Here is a 22,239-nt window from a genome sequence, read left to right on the forward strand (position 1 = left end):
CAAAATTCGTTCAGGGGCTGTGATGCCACCTGGATTGACCATATCTAGACCCACAGCTGATTGAGACATAAGGGTGGACACTCTTGGGGCTCAGAGGTTTGGGGAGGTTGCATGAGCCAACGCAGACCCTTTAAAGTAATACTGCATGGTACCCATCCCATGGGTCCCAAATCTCCAGGTTCAAGGGCATCTTCCTACGTCGAAAACAAGCATGAGAAACCCAGAAGATGGTACACCGTGTGATCGGGAAAGGTTTCTAAAACGCACCTCATTTCTGATCTCCTTGTGCTCGGGTTCGCCATTCCAGCCACTTTACTAGCCATCTCCCTCCTTGGAGAATCAGCACCTTTAACCTCCTGTTCCGTACAGGTTGCAATTTGTCCTGAGGATGAACGGGAAGAGGGGGAACCAATGAGAGACTAGCTCTAGGGGTTGGGACAGGCACAGGTCACTCTATTTTCCCATCAGGAAGAAGAATTAACCACAAGCTCAGCCTGCCCCCCAGAACCAGAAGAGGGCCTGAAGCAATCCTGCACTTTTGCGGCCAGCTCCCAAAAAAGCGACTGGAAAAATGGAGCTCAGGGGCACTGCAATTCACAAACCTGCAGAGTTATAAATGATAACTCTCGTCCACAAATATATTGAGGGAAGGCAACGAAGAGGCTTTGAAAGCAAGGCAGAATTGCAGGAAACAGATTTCAGGAGGTAGATTCGAATCGCCTTGAAAGCACATGAAAAGCGGCAAAACGTGGACAATGATGCCCTTGGCCAAAAAGGGCGTATGCGTTTTTTCCTGAATATATTCAGGAAAAAACGCATACGCCCTTTTTAGCAAACCAAGCAACATGGAAAGGCAAATCAGCGCTCCAAAGAAGTCTCGCTTCCCAGCGGGCAAAAGGGCCATGCGGAAAAAAGTGTCCAAACCAGAAATGGAGGACCGGCCATGGAGAAATGGGAGCCTTGCTACGCTGATGGGCGGGATGTAAATTGCCAACAGCAACTCTGGAGAAGTGTACGGTGTGTCCTGAAACATCTAAAAAACACAGCTTGGAGAGCATAGGGCACTTCCACTCATGGGCGTATAAATTGGGAAAACTAAAAATCAGCAAGACACAGGCACACCAAAGTTTAGAGCTGCTCTGTTGACAAGAACCCCCACTTCATTACACCTTAAATATCCTAGGAAAGAGAAAAGTGGATAAAGAAGTTGTGGTCCTCATGTACAGTGGAATATCACTCAGCCATGAAATCCACGTCATAAGGCTAGTAGCAGCACGATGAGTGGATTTAGGTACGACGATTCTAAGTGAAATAAGTCACACAGAAAAAGACACTTACCAGAAGATATCACTTATAGAGGGAATGTAAAAACTGCTACACTTGAACTGAATTACAAAACAGAACAGAGTCACACGTTCAGAAAACACACTATGGCTGCTGAACGGGAAAGGTGAGGTGGGGTGATGCATAAAACAAGGGTTTCAAATTAGCTCAGATACCGTTCCATAAACCCAATATGTAGTAGACAAGACCTACTCCTTGCTCAGTGAACTGGACTCAACACCCCCTACTCACCGCACAAGAATATATCTGACTAGTAAGAATCTTCAAACCTATGTATTGATATCTGTCTGTAAGTGAGTCAAGGGGGTGTAAAGCGGCATAAACACAGCCGTGAAAAGCAGCTAAACCCCATTATAAAAATAAATTACTTTTCAAAACCCGTGAAACAAAGACAGTGAAAGAGAGAGAAATTCTTACAAAATTCGTTCAGGGGCTGTGATGCAACCTGGATTGACCATATCTAGACCCACAGCTGATTGAGACATAAGGGTGGACACTCTTGGGGCTCAGAGGTTTGGTGAGGTTGCATGAGCCAACACAGACCCTTTAAAGTAATACTGCATGGTACCCATCCCATGGGTCCCAAATCTCCAGTTTCAAGGGCATCTTCCTATGTCGAAAACATGCATGAGAAACCCAGAAGATGGTACACCGTGTGATCGGGAAAGGTTTCTAAAACGCACCTCATTTCTCATCTCCTTGTGCTCGGGTTCGCCATTCCAGCCGCATTTCTACCCATCTCCCTCCTTGGAGAATCAGCACCTTTAACCTCCTGTTCCGTACAGGTTGCAATTTGTCCTGAGGATGAACGGGAAGAGGGGGAACCAATGAGAGACTAGCTCTAGGGGTTGGGACAGGCACAGGTCACTCTATTTTCCCATCAGGAAGAAGAATTAACCACAAGCTCAGCCTGCCCACCAGAACCAGAATAGGGCCTGAAGCAATCCTGCACTTTTGCGGCCAGCTCCCAAAAAAGCGAGTTGAAAAATGGAGCTCAGGGGCACTGCAATTCACAAACCTGCAGAGTTATAAATGATAACTCTCGTCCACAAATATATTGAGGGAAGGCAACGAAGAGGCTTTGAAAGCAAGGCAGAATTGCAGGAAACAGATTTCAGGAGGTAGATTCGAATCGCCTTGAAAGCACATGAAAAGCGGCAAAACGTGGACAATGATGCCCTTGGCCAAAAAGGGCGTATGCGTTTTTTCCTGAATATATTCAGGAAAAAACGCATACGCCCTTTTTGGCCAACCAAGCAACCTGGAAAGGCAAATCAGCGCTCCAAAGAAGTCTGGCTTCCCAGCGGGGAAAAGGGCCATGCGGAAAAAAGTGTCCAAACCAGAAATGCAGGACCGGCCATGGAGAAATGGGAGCCTTGCTACGCTGATGGGCGGGATGTAAATTGCCAACAGTCACTCTGGAGAAGTGTACGGTGTGTCCTGAAACATCTAAAAAACACAGCTTGGAGAGCATAGGGCACTTCCACTCATGGGCGTATAAATTGGGAAAACTAAAAATCAGCAAGACACAGGCACCCCAAAGTTTAGAGCTGCTCTGTTGACAGGAACCCCCACTTCATTACACCTTAAATATCCTAGGAAAGAGAAAAGTGGATAAAGAAGTTGTGGTCCTCATGTACAGTGGAATATCACTCAGCCATGAAATCCACGTCATAAGGCTAGTAGCAGCACGATGAGTGGATTTAGGTACGACGATTCTAAGTGAAATAAGTCACACAGAAAAAGACACTTATCATAAGATATCACTTATAGAGGGAATGTAAAAACCGCTACACTTGAACTGAATTACAAAACAGAACAGAGTCACACGTTCAGAAAACACACTATGGCTGCTGAACGGGAAAGGTGAGGTGGGGTGATGCATAAAACAAGGGTTTCAAATTAGCTCAGATACCGTTCCATAAACCCAATATGTAGTAGACAAGACCTACTCCTTGCTCAGTGAACTGGACTCAACACCCCCTATTCACCGCACAAGAATATATCTGACTAGTAAGAATCTTCAAACCTATGTATTGATATCTCTCGGTAAGTGAGTCAAGGGGGTGTAAAGCGGCCTAAACACAGCCGTGAAAAGCATCTAAACCCCATTATAAAAATAAATTACTTTTCAAAACCCGTGAAACAAAGACAGTGAAAGAGAGAGAAATTCTTACAAAATTCGTTCAGGGGCTGTGATGCAACCAGGATTGACCATATCTAGACCCACAGCTGATTGAGACATAAGGGTGGACACTCTTGGGGCTCAGAGGTTTGGTGAGGTTGCATGAGCCAACGCAGACCCTTTAAAGTAATACTGCATGGTACCCATCCCATGGGTCCCAAATCTCCAGGTTCAAGGGCATCTTCCTACGTCGAAAACATGCATGAGAAACCCAGAAGATGGTACACCATGTGATCGGGAAAGGTTTCTAAAACGCAACTCATTTCTCATCTCCTTGTGCTCGGGTTCGCCATTCCAGCCGCTTTACTAGCCATCTCCCTCCTTGGAGAATCAGCACCTTTAACCTCCTGTTCCGTACAGGTTGCAATTTATCCTGAGGATGAACGCGAAGAGGGGGAACCAATGAGAGACTAGCTCTAGGGGTTGGGACAGGCACAGGTCACTCTATTTTCCCATCAGGAAGAAGAATTAACCACAAGCTCAGCCTGACCCCCAGAACCAGAAGAGGGCCTGAAGCAATCCTGCACTTTTGCGGCCAGCTCCCAAAAAAGCGACTGGAAAAATGGAGCTCAGGGGCACTGCAATTCACAAACCTGCAGAGTTATAAATGATAACTCTCGTCCACAAATATATTGAGGGAAGGCAACGAAGAGGCTTTGAAAGCAAGGCAGAATTGCAGGAAACAGATTTCAGGAGGTAGATTCGAATCGCCTTGAAAGCACATGAAAAGCGGCAAAACGTGGACAATGATGCCCTTGGCCAAAAAGGGCGTATGCGTTTTTTCCTGAATATATTCAGGAAAAAACGCATACGCCCTTTTTAGCAAACCAAGCAACATGGAAAGGCAAATCAGCGCTCAAAAGAAGTCTCGCTTCCCAGCGGGCAAAAGGGCCATGCGGAAAAAAGTGTCCAAACCAGAAATGGAGGACCGGCCATGGAGAAATGGGAGCCTTGCTACGCTGATGGGCGGGATTTAAATTGCCAACCGCAACTCTGGAGAAGTGTACGGTGTGTCCTGAAACATCTAAAAAACACAGCTTGGAGAGCATAGGGCACTTCCACTCATGGGCGTATAAATTGGGAAAACTAAAAATCAGCAAGACACAGGCACCCCAAAGTTTAGAGCTGCTCTGTTGACAAGAACCCCCACTTCATTACACCTTAAATATCCTAGGAAAGAGAAAAGTGGATAAAGAAGTTGGGGTCCTCATGAACAATGGAATATCACTCAGCCATGAAATCAACGTCATAAGGCTAGTAGCAGCACGATGAGTGGATTTAGGTACGACGATTCTAAGTGAAATAAGTCACACAGAAAAAGACACTTATCATAAGAAATCACTTATAGAGGGAATGTAAAAACCGCTACACTTGAACTGAATTACAAACAGAACAGAGTCACACGTTCAGAAAACACACTATGGCTGCTGAACGGGAAAGGTGAGGTGGGGTGATGCATAAAACAAGGGTTTCAAATTAGCTCAGATACCGTTCCATAAACCCAATATGTAGTAGACAAGACCTACTCCTTGCTCAGTGAACTGGACTCAACACCCCCTATTCACCGCACAAGAATATATCTGACTAGTAAGAATCTTCAAACCTATGTATTGATATCTCTCTGTAAGTGAGTCAAGGGGGTGTAAAGCGGCCTAAACACAGCCGTGAAAAGCAGCTAAACCCCATTATAAAAATAAATTACTTTTCAAATCCCGTGAAACAAAGACAGTGAAAGAGAGAGAAATTCTTACAAAATTCGTTCAGGGGCTGTGATGCAACCTGGATTGACCATATCTAGACCCACAGCTGATTGAGACATAAGGGTGGACACTCTTGGGGCTCAGAGGTTTGGTGAGGTTGCATGAGCCAACGTAGACCCTTTAAAGTAATACTGCATGGTACCCATCCCATGGGTCCCAAATCTCCAGGTTCAAGGGCATCTTCCTACGTCGAAAACATGCATGAGAAACCCAGAAGATGGTACACCGTGTGATCGGGAAAGGTTTCTAAAACGCAACTCATTTCTCATCTCCTTGTGCTCGGGTTCGCCATTCCAGCCGCTTTCCTAGCCATCTCCCTCCTTGGAGAATCAGCACCTTTAACCTCCTGTTCCGTACATGTTGCAATTTATCCTGAGGATGAACGGGAAGAGGGGGAACCAATGAGAGACTAGCTCTAGGGGTTGGGACAGGCACAGGTCACTCTATTTTCCCATCAGGAAGAAGAATTAACCACAAGCTCAGCCTGCCCCCCAGAACCAGAAGAGGGCCTGAAGCAATCCTGCACTTTTGCGGCCAGCTCCCAAAAAAGCGACTGGAAAAATGGAGCTCAGGGGCACTGCAATTCACAAACCTGAAGAGTTATAAATGATAACTCTCGTCCACAAATATATTGAGGGAAGGCAAAGAAGAGGCTTTGAAAGCAAGGCAGAATTGCAGGAAACAGATTTCAGGAGGTAGATTCGAATCGCCTTGAAAGCACATGAAAAGAGGCAAAACGTGGACAATGATGCCCTTGGCAAAAAAGGGCGTATGCGTTTTTTCCTGAATATATTCAGGAAAAAACGCATATGTCCTTTTTGGCCAACCAAGCAACCTGGAAAGGCAAATCAGCGCTCCAAAGAAGTCTCGCTTCCCAGCGGGCAAAAGGGCCATGCGGAAAAAAGGGTCCAAACCAGAAATGCAGGACCGGCCATGGAGAAATGGGAGCCTTGCTACGCTGATGGGCGGGATGTAAATTGCCAACAGCCACACTGGAGAAGTGTACGGTGTGTCCTGAAACATCTAAAAAACACAGCTTGGAGAGCATAGGGCACTTCCACTCATGGGCGTATAAATTGGGAAAACTAAAAATCAGCAAGACACAGGCACCCCAAAGTTTAGGGCTGCTCTGTTGACAAGAACCCCCACTTCATTACACCTTAAATATCCTAGGAAAGAGAAAAGTGGATAAAGAAGTTGTGGTCCTCATGTACAATGGAATATCACTCAGCCATGAAATGAACGTCATAATGCTAGTAGCAGCACGATGAGTGGATTTAGGTACGACGATTCTAAGTGAAATAAGTCACAGAGAAAAAGACACTTATCATAAGATATCACTTATAGAGGGAATGTAAAAACCGCTACACTTGAACTGAATTACAAAACAGAACAGAGTCACACGTTCAGAAAACACACTATGGCTGCTGAACGGGAAAGGTGAGGTGGGGTGATGCATAAAACAAGGGTTTCAAATTAGCTCAGATACCGTTCCATAAACCCAATATGTAGTAGACAAGACCTACTCCTTGCTCAGTGAACTGGACTCAACACCCCCTTTTCACCGCACAAGAGTATATCTGACTAGTAAGAATCTTCAAACCTATGTATTGATATCTCTCTGTAAGTGAGTCAAGGGGGTGTAAAGCGGCATAAACACAGCCGTGAAAAGCAGCGAAACCCCATTATAAAAATAAATTACGGGCTTCCCTGGTGGCGCAGTGGTTGAGAGTCTGCCTGCCAATGCAGGGGACACGGGTTCATGCCCTGGTCCGGGAAGATCCCACATGCCGCGGAACGGCTGGGTCCGTGAGCCACAACTACTGAGCCTGCGCGTCTGGAGCCTGTGCTCCGCAACAAGAGAGGCCGCGATACTGAGAGGCCCGCGCACCGCGATGAAGAGTGGCCCCCGCTTGCCACAACTAGAGGAAGCCCTCGCACAGAAACGAAGACCCACCACCGCCATAAATAAATAAATAAACCTTTAAAAAAAAAAATAAATTACTTTTCAACACCCGTGAAACAAAGACAGTGACAGAGAGAGAAATTCTTACAAAATTCGTTCAGGGGCTGTGATGCAACCTGGATTGACCATATCTAGACCCACAGCTGATTGAGACATAAGGGTGGACACTCTTGGGGCTCAGAGGTTTGGTGAGGTTGCGTGAGCCAATGCAGACCCTTTAAAGTAATACTGCATGGTACCCATCCCAAGGGTCCCAAATCTCCAGGTTCAAGGGCATCTTCCTACGTCGAAAACATGCATGAGAAACCCAGAAGATGGTACACCGTGTCATCGGGAAAGGTTTCTAAAACGCACTTCATTTCTCATCTCCTTTGCTCGGGTTCGCCATTCCAGCCACTTTACTAGCCATCTCCCGCCTTAGAGAATCAGCACTTTTAACCTCCTGTTCCGTACAGGTTTCAATTTGTCCTGAGAATGAACGGGAAAAGGGGGAACCAATGAGAGACTAGCTCTAGGGGTTGGGACAGGCACAGGTCACTCTATTTTCCCATCAGGAAGAAGAATTAACCACAAGCTCAGCCTGCCCCCCAGAACCAGAAGAGGGCCTGAAGCAATCCTGCACTTTTGTGGCCAGCTCCCAGAAAAGCGACTGGAAAAATGGAGCTCAGGGGCACTGCAATTCACAAACCTGCAGAGTTATAAATGATAACTCTCGTCCACAAATATATTGAGGGAAGGCAACGAAGAGGCTTTGAAAGCAAGGCAGAATTGCAGGAAACAGATTTCAGGAGGTAGATTCGAATCGCCTTGAAAGCACATGAAAAGTGGCAAATCGTGGACAATGATGCCCTTGGCCAAAAAGGGCGTATGCGTTTTTTCCTGAATGTATTCAGGAAAAAACGCATACGCCCTTTCTGGCCAACCAAGCAACCTGGAAAGGCAAATCAGCACTCCAAAGAAGTCTGGCTTCCCAGCGGGCAAAAGGGCCATGCGGAAAAAAGTGTCCAAACCAGAAATGCAGGACCGGCCATGGAGAAATGGGAGCCTTGCTACGCTGATGGGCGGGATGTAAATTGCCAACAGCCACTCTGGAGAAGTGTACGGTGTGTCCTGAAACATCTAAAAAACACAGCTTGGAGAGCATAGGGCACTTCCACTCATGGGCGTATAAATTGGGAAAACTAAAAATCAGCAAGACACAGGCACCCCAAAGTTTAGGGCTGCTCTGTTGACAAGAACCCCCACTTCATTACACCTTAAATATCCTAGGAAAGAGAAAAGTGGATAAAGAAGTTGTGGTCCTCATGTACAATGGAATATCACTCAGCCATGAAATCCACGTCATAAGGATAGTAGCAGCACGATGAGTGGATTTAGGTACGACGGTTCTAAGTGAAATAAGTCACACAGAAAAAGACACTTATCATAAGATATCACTTATAGAGGGAATGTAAAAACCGCTACACTTGAACTGAATTACAAAACAGAACAGAGTCACACGTTCAGAAAACACACTATGGCTGCTGAACGGGAAAGGTGAGGTGGGGTGATGCATAAAACAAGGGTTTCAAATTAGCTCAGATACCGTTCCATAAACCCAATATGTAGTAGACAAGACCTACTCCTTGCTCAGTGAACTGGACTCAACACCCCCTATTCACCGCACAAGAATATATCTGACTAGTAAGAATCTTCAAACCTATGTATTGATATCTCTCTGTAAGTGAGTCAAGGGGGTGTAAAGCGGCCTAAACACAGCCGTGAAAAGCATCTAAACCCCATTATAAAAATAAATTACTTTTCAAAACCCGTGAAACAAAGACAGTGAAAGAGAGAGAAATTCTTACAAAATTCGTTCAGGGGCTGTGATGCAACCTGGATTGACCATATCTAGACCCACAGCTGATTGAGACATAAGGGTGGACACTCTTGGGGCTGAGAGGTTTGGTGAGGTTGCATGAGCCAACACAGACCCTTTAAAGTAATACTGCATGGTACCCATCCCATGGGTCCCAAATCTCCAGGTTCAAGGGCATCTTCCTACGTCCAAAACATGCATGAGAAACCCAGAAGATGGTACACCGTGTGATCGGGAAAGGTTTCTAAAACGCACCTCATTTCTCATCTCCTTGTGCTCGGGTTCGCCATTCCAGCCGCTTTCCTAGCCATCTCCCTCCTTGGAGAATCAGCACCTTTAACCTCCTTTTCCGTACAGGTTGCAATTTGTCCTGAGGATGAACGGGAAGAGGGGGAACCAATGAGAGACTAACTCTAGGGGTTGGGACAGGCACAAGTCTCTCTATTTTCCCATCAGGAAGAAGAATTAACCACAAGCTCAGCCTGCCCCCCAGAACCAGAAGAGGGCCTGAAGCAATCCTGCACTTTTGCGGCCAGCTCCCAAAAAAGCGACTGGAAAAATGGAGCTCAGGGGCACTGCAATTCACAAACCTGCAGAGTTATAAATGATAACTCTCGTCCACAAATATATTGAGGGAAGGCAACGAAGAGGCTTTGAAAGCAAGGCAGAATTGCAGGAAACAGATTTCAGGAGGTAGATTCGAATCGCCTTGAAAGCACATGAAAAGTGGCAAATCGTGGACAATGATGCCCTTGGCCAAAAAGGGCGTATGCGTTTTTTCCTGAATGTATTCAGGAAAAAACGCATACGCCCTTTCTGGCCAACCAAGCAACCTGGAAAGGCAAATCAGCACTCCAAACAAGTCTCGCTTCCCAGCGGGCAAAAGGGCCATGCGGAAAAAAGTGTCCAAACCAGAAATGCAGGACCGGCCATGAAGAAATGGGAGCCTTGCTATGCTGATGGGCGGGATGTAAATTGCCAACAGCCACTCTGGAGAAGTGTACGGTGTGTCCTGAAACATCTAAAAAACACAGCTTGGAGAGCATAGGGCACTTCCACTCATGGGCGTATAAATTGGGAAAACTAAAAATCAGCAAGACATAGGCACCCCAAAGTTTAGGGCTGCTCTCTTGACAAGAACCCCCACTTCATTTCACCTTAAATATCCTAGGAAAGAGAAAAGTGGATAAAGAAGTTGTGGTCCTCATGTACAATGGAATATCACTCAGCCATGAAATCCACGTCATAAGGATAGTAGCAGCACGATGAGTGGATTTAGGTACGACGATTCTAAGTGAAATAAGTCACACAGAAAAAGACACTTATCATAAGATATCACTTATAGAGGGAATGTAAAAACCGCTACACTTGAACTGAATTACAAAACAGAACAGAGTCACACGTTCAGAAAACACACTATAGCTGCTGAACGGGAAAGGTGAGGAGGGGTGATGCATAAAACAAGGGTTTCAAATTAGCTCAGATACCGTTCCATAAACCCAATATGTAGTAGACAAGACCTACTCCTTTCTCAGTGAACTGGACTCAACACCCCCTATTCACCGCACAAGAATATATCTGACTAGTAAGAATCTTCAAACCTATGTATTGATATCTCTCTGTAAGTGAGTCAAGGGGGTGTAAAGCGGCATAAACACAGCCGTGAAAAGCAGCTAAACCCCATTATAAAAATAAATTACTTTTCAAAACCCGTGAAACAAAGACAGTGAAAGAGAGAGAAATTCTTACAAAATTCGTTCAGGGGCTGTGATGCAACCTGGATTGACCATATCTAGACCCACAGCTGATTGAGACATAAGGGTGGACACTCTTGGGGCTCAGAGGTTTGGTGAGGTTGCGTGAGCCAACGCAGACCCTTTAAAGTAATACTGCATGGTACCCATCCCATGGGTCCCAAATCTCCAGGTTCAAGGGCATCTTCCTACGTCGAAAACATGCATGAGAAACGCAGAAGATGGTACACCGTGTCATCGGGAAAGGTTTATAAAACGCACCTCATTTCTCATCTCCTTGTGCTCGGGTTCGCCATTCTAGCCGCTTTACTAGCCATCTCCCTCCTTGGAGAATCAGCACCTTTAACCTCCTGTTCTGTACAGGTTGCAATTTGTCCTGAGGATGAACGGGAAGAGGGGGAACCAATGAGAGACTAGCTCTAGGGGTTGGGACAGGCACAGGTCACTCAATTTTCCCATTAGGAAGAAGAATTAACCACAAGCTCAGCCTGCCCCCCAGAACCAGAAGAGGGCCTGAAGCAATCCTGCACTTTGGCGGCCAGCTCCCAGAAAAGCGACTGGAAAAATGGAGCTCAGGGGCACTGCAATTCACAAACCTGCAGAGTTATAAATGATAACTTTCGTCCACAAATATATTGAGGGAAGGCAACGAAGAGGCTTTGAAAGCAAGGCAGAATTGCAGGAAACAGATTTCAGGAGGTAGATTCGAATCGCCTTGAAAGCACATGAAAAGAGGCAAAACGTGGACAATGATGCCCTTGGCCAAAAAGGGCGTATGCGTTTTTTCCTGAATATATTCAGGAAAAAACGCATACGCCCTTTCTGGCCAACCAAGCAACCTGGAAATGCAAATCAGCACTCCAAAGAAGTCTCGCTTCCCAGCGGGCAAAAGAGCCATGCGGAAAAAAGTGTCAAAACCAGAAATGCAGGACCGGCCATGGAGAAATGGGAGCCTTGCTACGCTGATGGGCGGGATGTAAATTGCCAACAGCCACTCTGGAGAAGTGTACGGTGTGTCCTGAAACATCTAAAAAACACAGCTTGGAGAGCATAGGGCACTTCCACTCCTGGGCGTATAAATTGGGAAAACTAAAAATCAGCAAGACACAGGCACCACAAAGTTTAGGGCTGCTCTGTTGACAAGAACCCCCACTTCATTACACCTTAAATATCCTAGGAAAGAGAAAAGTGGATAAAGAAGTTGTGGTCCTCATGTACAATGGAATATCACTCAGCCATGAAATCCACGTCATAAGGCTAGTAGCAGCACGGTGAGTGGATTTAGGTACGACGATTGTAAGTGAAATAAGTCACACAGAAAAAGACACTTATCATAAGATATCACTTATAGAGGGAATGTAAAAACCGCTACACTTGAACTGAATTACAAAACAGAACAGAGTCACACGTTCAGAAAACACACTATGGCTGCTGAACGGGAAAGGTGAGGTGGGGTGATGCATAAAACAAGGGTTTCAAATTAGCTCAGATACCGTTCCATAAACCCAATATGTAATAGACAAGACCTACTCCTTGCTCAGTGAACTGGACTCAACACCCCCTATTCACCGCACAAGAATATATCTGACTAGTAAGAATCTTGAAACCTATGTATTGATATCTCTCTGTAATTGAGTCAAGGGGGTGTAAAGCGGCATAAACACAGCCGTGAAAAGCAGCTAAACCCCATTATAAAAATAAATTACTTTTCAAAACCCGTGAAACAAAGACAGTGAAAGAGAGAGAAATTCTTACAAAATTCGTTCAGGGGCTGTGATGCAACCTGGATTGACCATATCTAGACCCACAGCTGATTGAGACATAAGGGTGGACACTCTTGGGGCTGAGAGGTTTGGTGAGGTTGCGTGAGCCAACGCAGACCATTTAAAGTAATACTGCATGGTACCCATCCCATGGGTCCCAAATCTCCAGGTTCAAGGGCATCTTCCTACGTCCAAATCATGCATGAGAAACCCAGAAGATGGTACACCGTGTGATCGGGAAAGGTTTCTAAAACGCACCTCATTTCTCATCTCCTTGTGCTCGGGTTCGCCATTCCAGCCGCTTTACTAGCCATCTCCCTCCTTGGAGAATCAGCACCTTTAACCTCCTGTTCCGTACAGGTTGCAATTTATCCTGAGGATGAAAGGGAAGAGGGGGAACCAATGAGAGACTAGCTCTAGGTGTTGGGACAGGCACAGGACACTCTATTTTCCCATCAGGAAGAAGAATTAACCACAAGCTCAGCCTGCCCCCCAGAACCAGAAGAGGGCCTGAAGCAATCCTGCACTTTGGCGGCCAGCTCCCAAAAAAGCGACTGGAAAAATGGAGCTCAGGGGCACTGCAATTCACAAACCTGCAGAGTTATAAATGATAACTCTCGTCCACAAATATATTGAGGGAAGGCAACGAAGAGGCTTTGAAAGCAAGGCAGAATTGCAGGAAACAGATTTCAGGAGGTAGATTCGAATCGCCTTGAAAGCACATGAAAAGTGGCAAAACGTGGACAATGATGCCCTTGGCCAAAAAGGGCGTATGCGTTTTTTCCTGAATATATTCAGGAAAAAACGCATACGCCCTTTTTGGCCAACCAAGCAACCTGGAAAGGCAAATCAGCGCTCCAAAGAAGTCTCGCTTCCCAGCGGGCAAAAGGGCCATGCGGAAAAAAGTGTCCAAACCAGAAATGCAGGACTGGCCATGGAGAAATGGGAGCCTTGCTACGCTGATGGGCGGGATGTAAATTGCCAACAGCCACTCTGGAGAAGTGTACGGTGTGTCCTGAAACATCTAAAAAACACAGCTTGGAGAGCATAGGGCACTTCCACTTATGGGCGTATAAATTGGGAAAACTAAAAATCAGCAAGACACAGGCACCCCAAAGTTTAGAGCCGCTCTGTTGACAAGAACCCCCACTTCATTACACCTTAAATATCCTAGGAAAGAGAAAAGTGGATAAAGAAGTTGTGGTCCTCATGTACAATGGAATATCACTCAGCCATGAAATCCACGTCATAAGGCTAGTAGCAGCACGATGAGTGGATTTAGGTACGACGATTCTAAGTGAAATAAGTCACACAGAAAAAGACACTTATCATAAGATATCACTTATAGAGGGAATGTAAAAACCGCTACACTTGAACTGAATTACAAAACAGAACAGAGTCACACGTTCAGAAAACACACTATGGCTGCTGAACGGGAAAGGTGAGGTGGGGTGATGCATAAAACAAGGGTTTCAAATTAGCTCAGATACCGTTCCATAAACCCAATATGTAGTAGACAAGACCTACTCCTTGCTCAGTGAACTGGACTCAACACCCCCTATTCACCGCACAAGAATATATCTGACTAGTAAGAATCTTCAAACCTATGTATTGATATCTCTCTGTAAGTGAGTCAAGGGGGTGTAAAGCGGCCTAAACACAGCCGTGAAAAGCATCTAAACCCCATTATAAAAATAAATTACTTTTCAAAACCCGTGAAACAAAGACAGTGAAAGAGAGAGAAATTCTTACAAAATTCGTTCAGGGGCTGTGATGCAACCTGGATTGACCATATCTAGACCCACAGCTGATTGAGACATAAGGGTGGACACTCTTGGGGCTCAGAGGTTTGGGGAGGTTGCATGAGCCAACGCAGACCCTTTAAAGTAATACTGCATGGTACCCATCCCATGGGTCCCAAATCTCCAGGTTCAAGGGCATCTTCCTACGTCGAAAACATGCATGAGAAACCCAGAAGATGGTACACCGTGTGATCGGGAAAGGTTTCTAAAACGCACCTCATTTCTCATCTCCTTGTGCTCGGGTTCGCCATTCCAGCCGCTTTACTAGCCATCTCCCTCCTTGGAGAATCAGCACCTTTAACCTCCTGTTCCGTACAGGTTGCAATTTGTCCTGAGGATGAACGGGAAGAGGGGGAACCAATGAGAGACTAGCTCTAGGGGTTGGGACAGGCACAGGTCACTCTATTTTCCCATCAGGAAGAAGAATTAACCACAAGCTCAGCCTGACCCCCAGAACCAGAAGAGGGCCTGAAGCAATCCAGCACTTTTGCGGGCAGCTCCCAAAAAAGCGACTGGAAAAATGGAGCTCAGGGGCACTGCAATTCACAAACCTGCAGAGTTATAAATGATAACTCTCGTCCACAAATATATTGAGGGAAGGCAACGAAGAGGCTTTGAAAGCAAGGCAGAATTGCAGGAAACAGATTTCAGGAGGTAGATTCGAATCGCCTTGAAAGCACATGAAAAGCGGCAAAACGTGGACAATGATGCCCTTGGCCAAAAAGGGCGTATGCGTTTTTTCCTGAATATATTCAGGAAAAAACGCATACGCCCTTTTTGGCCAACCAAGCAACCTGGAAAGGCAAATCAGCGCTCCAAAGAAGTCTCGCTTCCCAGCGGGCAAAAGGGCCATGCGGAAAAAAGTGTCCAAACCAGAAATGCAGGACTGGCCATGGAGAAATGGGAGCCTTGCTACGCTGATGGGCGGGATGTAAATTGCCAACAGCCACTCTGGAGAAGTGTACGGTGTGTCCTGAAACATCTAAAAAACACAGCTTGGAGAGCATAGGGCACTTCCACTTATGGGCGTATAAATTGGGAAAACTAAAAATCAGCAAGACACAGGCACCCCAAAGTTTAGAGCTGCTCTGTTGACAAGAACCCCCACTTCATTACACCTTAAATATCCTAGGAAAGAGAAAAGTGGATAAAGAAGTTGTGGTCCTCATGTACAATGGAATATCACTCAGCCATGAAATCCACGTCATAAGGCTAGTAGCAGCACGATGAGTGGATTTAGGTACGACGATTCTAAGTGAAATAAGTCACACAGAAAAAGACACTTATCATAAGATATCACTTATAGAGGGAATGTAAAAACCGCTACACTTGAACTGAATTACAAAACAGAACAGAGTCACACGTTCAGAAAACACACTATGGCTGCTGAACGGGAAAGGTGAGGTGGGGTGATGCATAAAACAAGGGTTTCAAATTAGCTCAGATACCGTTCCATAAACCCAATATGTAGTAGACAAGACCTACTCCTTGCTCAGTGAACTGGACTCAACACCCCCTATTCACCGCACAAGAATATATCTGACTAGTAAGAATCTTCAAACCTATGTATTGATATCTCTCTGTAAGTGAGTCAAGGGGGTGTAAAGCGGCCTAAACACAGCCGTGAAAAGCAGCTAAACCCCATTATAAAAATAAATTACTTTTCAAAACCCGTGAAACAAAGACAGTGAAAGAGAGAGAAATTCTTACAAAATTCGTTCAGGGGCTGTGATGCAACCTGGATTGACCATATCTAGACCCACAGCTGATTGAGACATAAGGGTGGACACTCTTGGGGCTCAGAGGTTTGGGGAGGTTGCATGAGCCAACGCAGACCCTTTAAAGTAATACTGCATGGTACCCATCCCATGGGTCCCAAATCTCCAGGTTCAAGGGCATCTTCCTACGTCGAAAACATGCATGAGAAACCCAGAAGATGGTACACCGTGTGATCGGGAAAGGTTTCTAAAACGCACCTCATTTCTCATCTCCTTGTGCTCGGGTTCGCCATTCCAGCTGCTTTACTAGCCATCTCCCTCCTTGGAGAATCAGCACCTTTAACCTCCTGTTCCGTACAGGTTGCAATTTGTCCTGAGGATGAACGGGAAGAGGGGGAACCAATGAGAGACTAGCTCTAGGGGTTGGGACAGGCACAGGTCACTCTATTTTCCCATCAGGAAGAAGAATTAACCACAAGCTCAGCCTGCCCCCCAGAACCAGAAGAGGGCCTGAAGCAATCCTGCACTTTTGCGGCCAGCTTCCAAAAAAGCGAGTTGAAAAATGGAGCTCAGGGGCACTGCAATTCACAAACCTGCAGAGTTATAAATGATAACTCTCGTCCACAAATATATTGAGGGAAGGCAACGAAGAGGCTTTGAAAGCAAGGCAGAATTGCAGGAAACAGATTTCAGGAGGTAGATTCGAATCGCCTTGAAAGCACATGAAAAGCGGCAAAACGTGGCCAATGATGCCCTTGGCCGAAAAGGGCGTATGCGTTTTTTCCTGACTATATTCAGGAAAAAACGCATACGTCCTTTTTGGCCAACCAAGCAACCTGGAAAGGCAAATCAGCGCTCCAAAGAAGTCTGGCTTCCCAGCGGGAAAAAGGGCCATGCGGAAAAAAGTGTCCAAACCAGAAATGCAGGACCGGCCATGGAGAAATGGGAGCCTTGCTACGCTGATGGGCGGGATGTAAATTGCCAACAGCCACTCTGGAGAAGTGTACGGTGTGTCCTGAAACATCTAAAAAACACAGCTTGGAGAGCATAGGGCACTTCCACTCATGGGCGTATAAATAGGGAAAACTAAAAATCAGCAAGACACAGGCACCCCAAAGTTTAGAGCTGCTCTGTTGACAAGAACCCCCACTTCATTACACCTTAAATATCCTAGGAAAGAGAAAAGTGGATAAAGAAGTTGTGGTCCTCATGTACAATGGAATATCACTCAGCCATGAAATCCACGTCATAAGGCTAGTAGCAGCACGATGAGTGGATTTAGGTACGGCGATTCTAAGTGAAATAAGTCACACAGAAAAAGACACTTATCATAAGATATCACTTATAGAGGGAATGTAAAAACCGCTACACTTGAACTGAATTACAAAACAGAACAGAGTCACACGTTCAGAAAACACACTATGGCTGCTGAACGGGAAAGGTGAGGTGGGGTGATGCATAAAACAAGGGTTTCAAATTAGCTCAGATACCGTTCCATAAACCCAATATGTAGTAGACAAGACCTACTCCTTGCTCAGTGAACTGGACTCAACACCCCCTATTCACCACACAAGAATATATCTGACTAGTAAGAATCTTCAAACCTATGTATTGATATCTCTCTGTAAGTGAGTCAAGGGGGTGTAAAGCGGCCTAAACACAGCCGTGAAAAGCATCTAAACCCCATTATAAAAATAAATTACTTTTCAAAACCCGTGAAACAAAGACAGTGAAAGAGAGAGAAATTCTTACAAAATTCGTTCAGGGGCTGTGATGCAACCTGGATTGACCATATCTAGACCCACAGCTGATTGAGACATAAGGGTGGACACTCTTGGGGCTCAGAGGTTTGGGGAGGTTGCATGAGCCAACGCAGACCCTTTAAAGTAATACTGCATGGTACCCATCCCATGGGTCCCAAATCTCCAGGTTCAAGGGCATCTTCCTACGTCGAAAACATGCATGAGAAACCCAGAAGATGGTACACCGTGTGATCGGGAAAGGTTTCTAAAACGCACCTCATTTCTCATCTCCTTGTGCTCGGGTTCGCCATTCCAGCCGCTTTACTAGCCATCTCCCTCCTTGGAGAATCAGCACCTTTAACCTCCTGTTCCGTACAGGTTGCAATTTGTCCTGAGGATGAACGGGAAGAGGGGGAACCAATGAGAGACTAGCTCTAGGGGTTGGGACAGGCACAGGTCACTCTATTTTCCCATCAGGAAGAAGAATTAACCACAAGCTCAGCCTGCCCCCCAGAACCAGAAGAGGGCCTGAAGCAATCCTGCACTTTTGCAGCCAGCTCCCAAAAAAGCGACTGGAAAAATGGAGCTCAGGGGCACTGCAATTCACAAACCTGCAGAGTTATAAATGATAACTCTCGTCCACAAATATATTGAGGGAAGGCAACGAAGAGGCTTTGAAAGCAAGGCAGAATTGCAGGAAACAGATTTCAGGAGGTAGATTCGAATCGCCTTGAAAGCACATGAAAAGCGGCAAAACGTGGACAATGATGCCCTTGGCCAAAAAGGGCGTATGCGTTTTTTCCTGAATATATTCAGGAAAAAACGCATACGCCCTTTTTGGCCAACCAAGCAACCTGGAAAGGCAAATCAGCGCTCCAAAGAAGTCTCGCTTCCCAGCGGGCAAAAGGGCCATGCGGAAAAAAGTGTCCAAACCAGAAATGCAGGACCGGCCATGGAGAAATGGGAGCCTTGCTACGCTGATGGGCGGGATGTAAATTGCCAACAGCCACTCTGGAGAAGTGTACGGTGTGTCCTGAAACATCTAAAAAACACAGCTTGGAGAGCATAGGGCACTTCCACTCATGGGCGTATAAATAGGGAAAACTAAAAATCAGCAAGACACAGGCACCCCAAAGTTTAGAGCTGCTCTGTTGACAAGAACCCCCACTTCATTACACCTTAAATATCCTAGGAAAGAGAAAAGTGGATAAAGAAGTTGTGGTCCTCATGTACAATGGAATATCACTCAGCCATGACATCCACGTCATAAGGCTAGTAGCAGCACGATGAGTGGATTTAGGTACGACGATTCTAAGTGAAATAAGTCACCCAGAAAAAGACACTTATCATAAGATATCACTTATAGAGGGAATGTAAAAACCGCTACACTTGAACTGAATTACAAAACAGAACAGAGTCACACGTTCAGAAAACACACTATGGCTGCTGAACGGGAAAGGTGAGGTGGGGTGATGCATAAAAGAAGGGTTTCAAATTAGCTCAGATACCGTTCCATAAACCCAATATGTAGTAGACAAGACCTACTCCTTGCTCAGTGAACTGGACTCAACACCCCCTATTCACCGCACAAGAATATATCTGACTAGTAAGAATCTTCAAACCTATGTATTGATATCTCTCTGTAAGTGAGTCAAGGGGGTGTAAAGCGGCCTAAACACAGCCGTGAAAAGCAGCTAAACCCCATTATAAAAATAAATTACTTTTCAAAACCCGTGAAACAAAGACAGTGAAAGAGAGAGAAATTCTTACAAAATTCGTTCAGGGGCTGTGATGCAACCTGGATTGACCATATCTAGACCCACAGCTGATTGAGACATAAGGGTGGACACTCTTGGGGCTCAGAGGTTTGGGGAGGTTGCATGAGCCAACGCAGACCCTTTAAAGTAATACTGCATGGTACCCATCCCATGGGTCCCAAATCTCCAGGTTCAAGGGCATCTTCCTACGTCGAAAACATGCATGAGAAACCCAGAAGATGGTACACCGTGTGATCGGGAAAGGTTTCTAAAACGCACCTCATTTCTCATCTCCTTGTGCTCGGGTTCGCCATTCCAGCCGCTTTACTAGCCATCTCCCTCCTTGGAGAATCAGCACCTTTAACCTCCTGTTCCGTACAGGTTGCAATTTGTCCTGAGGATGAACGGGAAGAGGGGGAACCAATGAGAGACTAGCTCTAGGGGTTGGGACAGGCACAAGTCACTCTATTTTCCCATCAGGAAGAAGAATTAACCACAAGCTCAGCCTGCCCCCCAGAACCAGAAGAGGGCCTGAAGCAATCCAGCACTTTTGCAGCCAGCTTCCAAAAAAGCGAGTTGAAAAATGGAGCTCAGGGGCACTGCAATTCACAAACCTGCAGAGTTATAAATGATAACTCTCGTCCACAAATATATTGAGGGAAGGCAACGAAGAGGCTTTGAAAGCAAGGCAGAATTGCAGGAAACAGATTTCAGGAGGTAGATTCGAATCGCCTTGAAAGCACATGAAAAGCGGCAAAACGTGGCCAATGATGCCCTTGGCCGAAAAGGGCGTATGCGTTTTTTCCTGACTATATTCAGGAAAAAACGCATACGTCCTTTTTGGCCAACCAAGCAACCTGGAAAGGCAAATCAGCGCTCCAAAGAAGTCTGGCTTCCCAGCGGGAAAAAGGGCCATGCGGAAAAAAGTGTCCAAACCAGAAATGCAGGACCGGCCATGGAGAAATGGGAGCCTTGCTACGCTGATGGGCGGGATGTAAATTGCCAACAGCCACTCTGGAGAAGTGTACGGTGTGTCCTGAAACATCTAAAAAACACAGCTTGGAGAGCATAGGGCACTTCCACTCATGGGCGTATAAATAGGGAAAACTAAAAATCAGCAAGACACAGGCACCCCAAAGTTTAGAGCTGCTCTGTTGACAAGAACCCCCACTTCATTACACCTTAAATATCCTAGGAAAGAGAAAAGTGGATAAAGAAGTTGTGGTCCTCATGTACAATGGAATATCACTCAGCCATGACATCCACGTCATAAGGCTAGTAGCAGCACGATGAGTGGATTTAGGTACGACGATTCTAAGTGAAATAAGTCACACAGAAAAAGACACTTATCATAAGATATCACTTATAGAGGGAATGTAAAAACCGCTACACTTGAACTGAATTACAAAACAGAACAGAGTCACACGTTCAGAAAACACACTATGGCTGCTGAACGGGAAAGGTGAGGTGGGGTGATGCATAAAACAAGGGTTTCAAATTAGCTCAGATACCGTTCCATAAACCCAATATGTAGTAGACAAGACCTACTCCTTGCTCAGTGAACTGGACTCAACACCCCCTATTCACCGCACAAGAATATATCTGACTAGTAAGAATCTTCAAACCTATGTATTGATATCTCTCTGTAAGTGAGTCAAGGGGGTGTAAAGCGGCCTAAACACAGCCGTGAAAAGCATCTAAACCCCATTATAAAAATAAATTACTTTTCAAAACCCGTGAAACAAAGACAGTGAAAGAGAGAGAAATTCTTACAAAATTCGTTCAGGGGCTGTGATGCAACCTGGATTGACCATATCTAGACCCACAGCTGATTGAGACATAAGGGTGGACACTCTTGGGGCTCAGAGGTTTGGGGAGGTTGCATGAGCCAACGCAGACCCTTTAAAGTAATACTGCATGGTACCCATCCCATGGGTCCCAAATCTCCAGGTTCAAGGGCATCTTCCTACGTCGAAAACATGCATGAGAAACCCAGAAGATGGTACACCGTGTGATCGGGAAAGGTTTCTAAAACGCACCTCATTTCTCATCTCCTTGTGCTCGGGTTCGCCATTCCAGCCGCTTTCCTAGCCATCTCCCTCCTTGGAGAATCAGCACCTTTAACCTCCTGTTCCGTACAGGTTGCAATTTGTCCTGAGGATGAACGGGAAGAGGGGGAACCAATGAGAGACTAGCTCTAGGGGTTGGGACAGGCACAGGTCACTCTATTTTCCCATCAGGAAGAAGAATTAACCACAAGCTCAGCCTGACCCCCAGAACCAGAAGAGGGCCTGAAGCAATCCAGCACTTTTGCGGCCAGCTTCCAAAAAAGCGACTGGAAAAATGGAGCTCAGGGGCACTGCAATTCACAAACCTGCAGAGTTATAAATGATAACTCTCGTCCACAAATATATTGAGGGAAGGCAACGAAGAGGCTTTGAAAGCAAGGCAGAATTGCAGGAAACAGATTTCAGGAGGTAGATTCGAATCGCCTTGAAAGCACATGAAAAGCGGCAAAACGTGGACAATGATGCCCTTGGCCAAAAAGGGCGTATGCGTTTTTTCCTGAATATATTCAGGAAAAAACGCA

Source organism: Balaenoptera acutorostrata, chromosome 4, assembly GCF_949987535.1.
Source record: "Balaenoptera acutorostrata chromosome 4, mBalAcu1.1, whole genome shotgun sequence".
Lineage (NCBI taxonomy): Eukaryota > Metazoa > Chordata > Mammalia > Artiodactyla > Balaenopteridae > Balaenoptera > Balaenoptera acutorostrata.